The sequence below is a fragment of the Benincasa hispida genome, chromosome 3 (genome assembly GCF_009727055.1).
Source record: "Benincasa hispida cultivar B227 chromosome 3, ASM972705v1, whole genome shotgun sequence".
Lineage (NCBI taxonomy): Eukaryota > Viridiplantae > Streptophyta > Magnoliopsida > Cucurbitales > Cucurbitaceae > Benincasa > Benincasa hispida.
The window spans coordinates 58,098,332-58,107,301 of record NC_052351.1 but is presented as its reverse complement, the minus strand read 5'-3'; the positions used below and the strand labels follow the sequence as shown (position 1 = coordinate 58,107,301).

At 34.4% G+C, this 8,970-nt stretch overlaps 1 long non-coding RNA gene across 1 annotated transcript; it reads left to right on the top strand.

The window, feature by feature from the left end:
- Positions 1-2,417: 2,417 nt before the first annotated feature.
- Positions 2,418-4,444, top strand: LOC120073908. Its single transcript, XR_005480843.1, has 3 exons — positions 2,418-2,920; positions 3,009-3,078; positions 4,220-4,444. It is a non-coding gene; the product is annotated as an uncharacterized LOC120073908 (long non-coding RNA).
- The last annotated feature ends 4,526 nt before the right edge of the window (positions 4,445-8,970 follow it).

The following is an 8,970-nucleotide window of genomic DNA, read 5'->3' as shown; positions in this document are numbered from 1 at the left end:
ATCTAAGATCATATAGATCCCACAACTCCTGAATTCTCATACTGAGAATACCAAGGTAATACTTGTGGTGGTGTTCTAATTCAGTTCGAGGATTGTGTTGGACTCGGTTGGATTCGAGGTGCATTCAGACGATCGTTGTGTTCGTGTTCATGCTGTTTACTGAACGATCGAGGGATACTTGAAGAATAATTCTTCAAAGGTATGCATACTCTATCCTTTGAATCCTCTTGTAGCATGCTGTAATTTCTGTCTATACATAATCTGTTCGTTTCATTAAGATTGTAGTAGTTGTGTTCATTATGAATAGAATTTGGAACGATCCACTTTCACTGCTTATGGAGATATCAGTTTTGGATTTCCTTCACATAAGGCTACCTACCGCAAATGCATAAGAACTTTGTCTCATCTTGTCAACCTCTTGAGGTGTCTTAGGACACTGTTCCTTAGACAAAATAATTCCATGCCTAAAAGGTAGTAAACCTTTCTTGGAATTCTGCATCGAATACTTGATAAGTATTTTATCAATATATGATGCCTGAGACAAGGCTAGTGTTTTGTTCTTATGATCCCTTATTATTTGAATCCCTAGAACATACTGTGCTTCACTTAAATCTTTCATTTGGAATTGAGCAACCAATCATTCCTGAATTTTTGTCAGAAAACCTACATCATTCCTAATAAATAGGATATCATCCACATAAAACACCAAGAATGCTACTGAACTGTTAATGATCTTTTTGTAAACACAAGGTTCATCAACATTTTTATTAAAGTCATACCACGCGTCAAATCTTATATTCCAAGATCTAGATGCCTGTTTCAATCCATGGATGGACTGATTTAGCTTGCAAACATTTTGCTCTTGACCATATACTATGAATCCTTTTGGTTGAGTCATGTAGATTATCTCTTCAAGATTACCATTCAAAAAGGCAATCTTGATATCCATTTTCAATATCTTCTAGTCATAATATGTGGCAATGGATAAGAGAATCCAAATAGATTTTATCATAGTAATAGGTAAGAAGGTTTCTTTATAGTCCACCTCCTCAACCTAAGTATAACCCTTTGCTACTAATCTAGCATTGAAGGTTTGCACCTTTCCATCTACACCTTTTTTCCTTTTGTATATCTACTTGCAACCTATAGGTTTTACCCCATCAGGTTGGTCTACAAGTTCCCATATATAATTGGAGTACATAGACTCCATTTCTTGATTCATGGCCTTAATCCATTCATCCTTGTCAACATCTTCCATTGCCTTCTTGTAAGACAATGGATCCTCAACTATATCATCAGACATGATGTTTCTGGGCTTCTGTTAAACCCACGTAGCGTACCGCCACTATGTCGAGGCAATCTTAACTCTTGAGATGGATTAGCTTAACTAGATGAATTGACATTAACAACCCTTGTTGATGTACTAGTCTCTTCAACAATTCTTGGTTAAGTCTCATTAGTTGCTTCATAAATATTTCTTAAAACTATTTTTCTTCGTGGTTAGGGTTCTTTCATGTGGTCTTCCTCCAAAAAGGTAGCGTTTTTCGATATAAATACTTTATTTTTACTTGGATCAAAGAAGTACCCACTTCTTGTTTCCTTTGGGTAGCCCACAAATAAGCGTACTTTTGAACGAGGTTCCAACTTTTTAGGGTTTGTCATGAGCATGTGGGCTGGACATCTTGAAATCCTGAAGTGGCATAAACTACCTTTGCGACCTCTCCAAAATTCCAAAGGTGTTTTAGAAATACTCTTTGATGGAATGTTGTTCAAGATGTAAAGAGTAGTCTTCACTGCAAATCCCAATAATGAGTCAGGAAGTTGAACATAACTCATCATAGACCGAACCATGTCCAACAGAGTTTTATTTCTCATTTCCAATACACCATTCTGCCGAGATGTTTTAGGGTCTGAGAGTTGGGACATTATTCCATATTCTATCATATAATTCTAGAATCTTAAATCCACTCTTTACCACAATTATATCGTATTCTTTTTATCTTTTTACCTAATACATTTTCAACTTTAGTCTTATATTCCTTGAACTTTTCAAGTGCTTTAGACTTGTGTTGCATTAAGTAAAGATACCCGTAACTTGAATAATCATCTATGAAAGAAATGAAATATTCATACTCTCCTCTTTCTTTTACATTCATTGGACCAGAGAAATCTAGACGTATAAGCTCTAAGGTCTCTTTATGTAACACCCAAAATTTTGTTAGTAATGTAATTTTAGTAATTTCTTTTAATTGGGGGCGTTTTTGGAATTTTAAGTGTGATTGCAGGAATTTAATTATTAATGTTGGAAATTATTTACAATGGAAATGAATGGTAGGAGTTAATTCTTTTTTAAAGGAAGGGAATTTAAATATTTATGTGGATTAAGAAAAGAATAAAATAAAAGATATTTTATTTTTATTCTTTCGTTTTCTTTTCTCTTTCTTTTTCTTTTTTTCCCTCCCTTCCCTTTCTTCTTCCTCGAGTAGACACCCCCCAGTCTTCTGTTCTTCAGTGCCGCCTGAAACCCTAACTCCCCGCCACCACAAACTCCCAGCCGTGCTGCTCACTTTCGGGACCCTAGTCATCCGCTTGCCCTCACGTTGTTCGCCGACCCTCACGCCCGTGGACCTACTAAAACCCTCGCCGTTTCGCCCAACCGGAACCCACAGTCACCACTCGCGCTCCGCCCCGCCGCGCCGCTCGTAGTTCGCCCATCGAAGCCACATAGGATCAGTGACCTGTATCCTCCAGTCGCGCCGTTTGTCCAACCCAGCCGCGCGTCAGATTGGCCGTTCATGGGTTCCGTGCCATTGCCCAGATTTGTCCAATCATCCACTGCTGTTTCTCCGCCCGGCCAGCCACGCTGATCCATCACCGCCCAGCCCCTGCCGCCGTCAATTGTTGTTGGTTCTATGGTTTGGTAAGTTGTTTGGCATATTTGTTAGTTTTGGGTTACCCACTTGATTTTGGTTTGGATTGTTAATTTACCTATTATGGTTGGATGCTAGATTTGGAGTTTTGGAGGAGAATTTGTGTGCTATCTAACGAGTGTTGAAGTTCCTTCTTCGTGACGTTTTGGTAAGTTTAAAGGCTTGGTAAACCTATATTGGATCAGTTTGGTGTTGAGCCTTTGTGTGTTAGTGAGGTTGTCGTTGGATTTAAAGAATATATTTGGGCTAAGATTATTTGAAGTTATTTGAGATTGTCGGAATTTAAGACCTTAACCATTATTATTGAATTTGTTTAGATTGAAACTTTTGTTTGGGAGTTTTGGAACTACTTTTGAACCAAGTCACGTTTTCGGTAAGTTAAATTGGGGACACTTGGGCCAGTTTGGTTAATTGGTTTTGGACCGCAAAGGATTTATTTAAATTTTGGATTTTATTATTTTGGGTCATGGTTGCTAAACTAAACTTTGAAATTTATAGGGTTGATTCAAATCTTCCAACGGTTGTAAGAAGATTAATTGTGTGGACTAAAATTTGTGACCAAATTCGAGATGAGTAATCTTACTACTGGAAACTACCCACGGGCTAGGACTACATGTATGCTAGCATGATAGATTGATATTATGATAGAACGATAGCATGATAGACTGATATTATAGTATAATCGATGTATGTTTTCGTATGAGGATCTAAAAGATTAAATGCGCATATAGATACTTGAATGCTAGCATGAGATGATAGTTGATTCCATGAGATTATATTTGATCTGAGGATGTTGAGACGTATATGTATTTTATAGAGCCATGATGTTGAGATGTATATGTATGCTGTAGAATTATGATGTTGAGAGGTATATGTATGTTATAGAACCATGTTATGATACTTGAACTGTTGAGATTGTAATAGTGTCCTCATTGATTAGTTAGATGCCCACTAGATGTTGTGTTTCCTTCGGGATTCACTAGAGGTGGTGGTTTCCTTCGGGATCCACCAGAGGTTGTGTTTCTCTCAGGATTCACTAGAGGTAGTGCATTCCTTTGGGATTTACCAGAGGTTGTGGGTCCTACGGGACTTACTAGAGGTAGTGGGCATACTTAACTACAGTAGGATAAAAATCAGTTTTTCATGTATGAGTTCCATGAGGACTAAAGGAGTAGTTATGTTTCACCAGAGGTAGGCATCTAGAGGACATAGATGTCTAGCCTGACCTCAGTAGTGGGGTTACTTACTGAGTATTCTTATACTCATTCTTTCTCATGTTATTGTTTCAGGTAAGGATAGAGGTAACTGACAAGAGGAATCCTTGATTGAGCCACCAAGGACTAGTTTACATGCTTCACTCATATTTTAATATTTCTATTATGTTTTGCATTTTCAGTTTTAAGATTCGAGACTACCGTTTCAGTTCTGTTTTCAGACTTATTTGTTTCTTTTCATGATTTATGGGTACCTTATCCTTTGGCTTTAAGTATTTGAATTTAATGCAAATATTTTTAGTTACCTCATTTATTTAGCATTTATTTCATTATAAAAAGAATGTCGTTTTAACTTACATGCATGCATGCGTTGGTAACGGCCTAGCATGAGTCCTAGGCTAGGGGGTTGGGTCGTTACACTTTAGCTCTATAAACTTTTCTAGTAAAAAGTCATTTTGTCATCTCGCCTTCAAGGCCTGACTCACATATAGGTAAAGAGTTTTTTTCTAAACCATTTAGAAGTCCACTTTTGACCAATCCCTTAATCCTATTGAGACTGATATGACCTAACCTTAGATGCCAAAGGTGGACATTTTCTTTAGAAGAAACTCTTGGTCTCTTAACAGTTGTTACCATTCTGAACATTTTAGTATTTAGAATAACCTTTGTAACTAACGATCTTAGTACATATAAGTTAATTTATTTTGAAGCAAATCCTATCTCTATACGATTCTTAAAAATAAACACTTTATTTCTAGAGAAGGAGAGAGAATAATTTTGCTCAATCAAACAAGAAATGGAGATTAAATTCCTTTTCATATTAGAAATTACATAACGTCATCTAATACATATATCGTTTCTTGTCCAAAAGTAACTTAAGCATGCCTACGACAATAGCTTAAATGGCCTCACTAGTACCAACTTAAAGAGTCATCTTTCCAGCTTCCAATTGTCTCCAGGAATCAAATCCCTGATAGGAACTCACATGATTAATAGCCCTTGAATCAATTTTTCAATCAGAATCATTATTCTCTACTAAGCATGACTCCAGGACAAGTAAATCAGATTTACTGTTATTGGATCTCTTCATTTTCTAGAAAGTAGTGGGATCAGTTCGAATAACTTTATTATGAACTCCAAGTTTTTCTTCCGAGGTCGAACCTCTTTGATAAACTTCACTAGAGTGAGCAACCTTTGCCTCCTCTATTTGTCCTTTGACATTCAATATGGACCGAAGTTCAAATAAGGAGTTTACATTACTGTTTTTGTCGATATCAATCCCATCCTACTTGGATTGTGAGGATACTCGCTCAAAAAATTATTGCATTGATTTCATGATCTGAAGTGCAGTGACCATGCTCTCAAATCTTTTTGCTAAGGCATGAGGTATGCTTACCAAAATGTGAACTTGGGCCTTAAGATTGGCCTTCATCCACCTTTCATATGCATCATAAACACTCCATGTTGCATTATGGGTTGGGAGTAGAGAACATTTCTCAATCAAGATGAAGTTAAGGTCGTTAACCACGAAAATAGTTTTAATTGATTCTTTTCAAGTTATGTAATTAAAATCGATCAAATTTTCAACTTTAGGAAGGTTCATTGAAGCACTAGTCAAATAACTGATACAAAACAAATCACTTATTTTAAACACTTTTGCAAAAATCCATTTTGATCCAATCAGTTTAGCAAAAAAACTAAATAATGAACCTCAATCATCATTTTATTTTGTAATGATGCTTCAGTGATTTAGGATAAAAGCCACCAAAAGGTGGTTAGTCATTCCTTCACTGAATTAAGACACTTCTGAACCAATCATTACACCAGAATAACTCTTATTCTTATAACGATTAGTCACTATTGACTTGATCAAGAAATCATTATCTTGCTTAACAATTTCCTGTTGGTATGATCCTTCATTTTAGACCCTAGAGTTTCGTCCAAATGAGCCAACCGAAGGGAAAAACTGATTGGGGGCAAAAACTAAAGCAATCCTATTCAGAAATCATTTCTCGAGTTCGCCCTGATATTGACCTAATACACAAACTATCAGAAAGGGGATGCTCCCAAAGTTCCTCGAGGCCATGCAAGAAGGTCTCATAATGCAAACCAATGTAGGAGACCGTAGGATATGTTGACACACATCCCTTTCCCACTTATTATAAACACTTTCTCTATTCACCTTGATATTGACCCATGCAAACACCATTCAAAGAGGAACAATCCTAAGACGCCTCGAGGCCAAGCATGAATCTCACGGCGTGATTTTTTAGGGAGAACGTGAATGGAAAAATTGACATATCGTATATATCTTTTTCCTCCTACTGAATATTTTAAAAACTAGGGTTTCCTATTTAAGGTAAATTCGGCTAATTAATTTATCTAAGTGATTGTTAACTTTGCCCAAAGTAACTATTACATTGGATGGTTTAACAATAATGATACTTGTTTATTAAACACTTCAATAAACCTTAATCATTCATTGCATGCTTTATAAGATATTTGCCCAATTCACCTTCCAAGTTAGTTCCAGGTAGAGGTGTTTTGTTTCTGTCAGCTTACATACCTTATACTAGCCAAAATATTTTAATCCTATTAAAACGAATTAAAAGATTAACCTATTTCTAATCTCATTAGAAACACGTTTAACGTAAGTCTAGGTGAATTAATTTTAAACCATTTAAAATTAGTTTGGACCTACGTTTGCATGCAACTCTTTTGATTATAGATTTTAATTCTAATTTCATTATACTTATAACTATTATAAAATAATGAAAAAAAATCTATAATCTGCATCTCATGACATTGATTAAATATAACATTATATTTATCTAAATAATGTCTTGCTTAATGCAAACTTTATTTTCATCTATTAAAATTATACTTATAATTATCATCCATGAAAATAAACATACATTTTCATTTTCATTAAACAATATAACAATTATATTATCACTAATGAAATCAATTTACATGCTAACATGCTATATAACAATTAAATTGATACATGAGCATGCTTAATTAATCATGCAACCATAATATAACACTTATATTAAAAGCATGCATGAAACATGTTTATCCCAAGGTGGAATTTTGAATTTATATGGCATACAATATGCAACATATACATCATATATTTAAACATACATCTCATGCAAATTCAATTATATAAAAAGCATTAATAGACCGGTATTTGGCACCCTAATAAAATAATTAAACTAATATAATCGAATTACACTAATTTAATTATAAATACATGAAATCTAAAACCTTAAATTTTAGAAAATTCAAGAATAAAACGGAGAAAAAACAAAAAAAAAATTCTTATGTTTGGAGGAGAGGCAGATAAATCAGAGCTCAAAATGACAAATCCAACTATTCAAAACATGACCCTAGGTGTCGTGAATATACTGACCAAATTCCAGCACGATCCAACGGTTAGAACTTCGACTATTGACAAATTGGTAAAAGTTGTCACTGAAAGACCAAAATGCATTGCATAGTTTTTCTCTATTTTTTTGTTTCACCTTTACTTTTTTGGGTTTTTTCACAAAAACTCTTTGCCACGAATGACAAGGACTTACAGACTCGGTTTATAGTAAAAATTCCTAAAAACAACGTGCCCTTACATGATCAAATTAACTAAAACAAGTCTATGAGTCAAATTCCGAAAACAACTATTAAGCCAAAAGTATCTAAATGAATTTACAGTACTCATATCGTGAAAATAGTACACAAATTTCTTTTTTCTAAAAGATAAACAAGATTTGTCTTTGATACCAATTGAAGGGAATCAAATTCCCATAGAAGCATGAGACTGCCTTGCATTTTGTTTTTTAGTCTTTAAGGAAACAAAAACAACAAAGAAAATAGAAATAATTACAGATAAACATTATAGAAAGCATGCCTCGGCCAGAATGCTAGTGGAGAATCTCTCCCTAGCCTTTCAACTTTGCAATCACAGAATTTTGAGGAAGACTCGTGCCCTGTCGTAGAAGAAAGAAGGTGTTTTTAAAAAGGTCAAGGAAGCTAGTGTCAAGAATATCGATTTTCTTGACATTTTAAAAACGTCAAGATAAGTGACACTTGACATTTAAAAGACGTCAAGAAACATAGACACTTGACATGTTTGAAATGTCAAGAATATGGGCATTCTTGACAAGGAAAAAACGTTAAGAAATTTTGTGAACTTGACATTTAAAAAACGCTAAGAAACACAGACACTTGACATTTTTGAAATATAAAAAATATGGGCATTCTTGACGAGGAAAAAAGGTTAAGAAATTTTGTGAACTTGACATTTAAAAAGTCAAGAAATTTGCTTGTGATTTTTTTTTTTTAAAATCTACAATGTTGACGTTTTTACCTATAATTGCTTCTGTATTTTGATCCAACAACCACATTTAGTATATATATGACATACATTCATCAATCAAATAAATAATATACATGCATTGACAAACTTATATATCAACAAAAAAACTACCAATATCTCTTTATAAAAACTTATCTTCTTTAACATTGTCAATATATACAACCTAAAGAACATAATTCTAATAGTCAACTCATATGGACACTTCCAAAAAAATATAAGGAACATAATTCTAACAGTTAACTTAATATGAACAGTTTCAAAAAATTAATTTCCAAAACTTCTATCAACAAAACCATCCATCTACTCACGCAGGTACCACTCCAAAACTAGAACAAACACATCCAAAATGACCAACCACGATCACATGTAGCAACCTAAACATTCAACCAACTCTATCCGCACCTCATCTAACTCGATTTGTGAGTACGATTTCCTTGTATCAATCTATAAA